General features: G+C 32.9%; 1 non-coding gene across 1 annotated transcript; it reads left to right on the forward strand.

Moving 5' to 3' along the window:
• The first annotated feature begins 290 nt into the window (after window positions 1–290).
• On the forward strand, window positions 291–378 carry TRNAM-CAU (transfer RNA methionine (anticodon CAU)). The gene is given in 2 exon segments: window positions 291–328; window positions 343–378. It is a non-coding gene; the product is annotated as a tRNA-Met (tRNA).
• The last annotated feature ends 557 nt before the right edge of the window (window positions 379–935 follow it).

Consider the following 935-nt stretch of genomic DNA (forward strand, 5'->3'; position numbering starts at 1 on the left):
CACTCTCAACTTCGAATTTTTATTTACTCATAATTTTAATACGTGTGACATTGTTTGGAATAGATGAATTACTAAAGCAAAATTATTAAAAAATTACTTGAGCCACTCTGCTTAAATTTCTTTAAAAAAAATAACTTCCGAAAGTACAAAACAGTGGAGCATGGTGTTGAAAATTTCAGATTCTATCACTATCGGTTTTCTGATATTGGAACGACCTGAATTTATTTTGAGAATATTCGCATGGCATGTAAAGGAAAAGTTATGTTGAAAGCCATAGCTTTTCACTAACTGGGGTGGTGGCGCAGTTGGTTAGCGCGTAGGTCTCATAGCTTAAATCGAGAAATCCTGAGGTCGAGAGTTCGAGCCTCTCTCACGCCAAGTGATATTTTGGTCATTCCTCCTTGGTCAGAGGAATTGTATTATCCCTGTTTCACGCATGGGAGCAAACCATACGATATCACTTTGGTCATTCCTCCTTGGTCAGAGGAATTGTATTATCCCTGTTTCACGCATGGGAGCAAACCATACGATATCACTTTGGTCATTCCTCCTTGGTCAGAGGAATTGTATTATCCCTGTTTCACGCATGGGAGCAAACCATACGATATTGAAATTTATCTTTATTTTAGAATCTATTTATCTTCTTTTATGTTTCTCGCATATATTTTTATATTTCTATTTCCTTGTTTGAATTTATCGGACATATTTTTGTATTTATGAAAATTTAAAAATACCCCCGATAGAAGATTAACAAAATATTTGCATTTTTAAGACGATGTTTTGGTGTCTATTTTCTTTCTCGCACATGTTTTTGTATATTTTTTCGCTTGTTTAATATTTTTATGTTTTGTTTTTTCATTGGTATTTTTTAGCGAATTTTGTTCAAAATCTAATAGTGATTTATTGGAATCATAAATTTGAGCTACAAAAATTTT

Source organism: Pinus tabuliformis, chromosome 9 (genome assembly GCF_031772625.1).
Source record: "Pinus tabuliformis cultivar Carrire ecotype Pingquan chromosome 9, CPIR1, whole genome shotgun sequence".
Lineage (NCBI taxonomy): Eukaryota > Viridiplantae > Streptophyta > Pinopsida > Pinales > Pinaceae > Pinus > Pinus tabuliformis.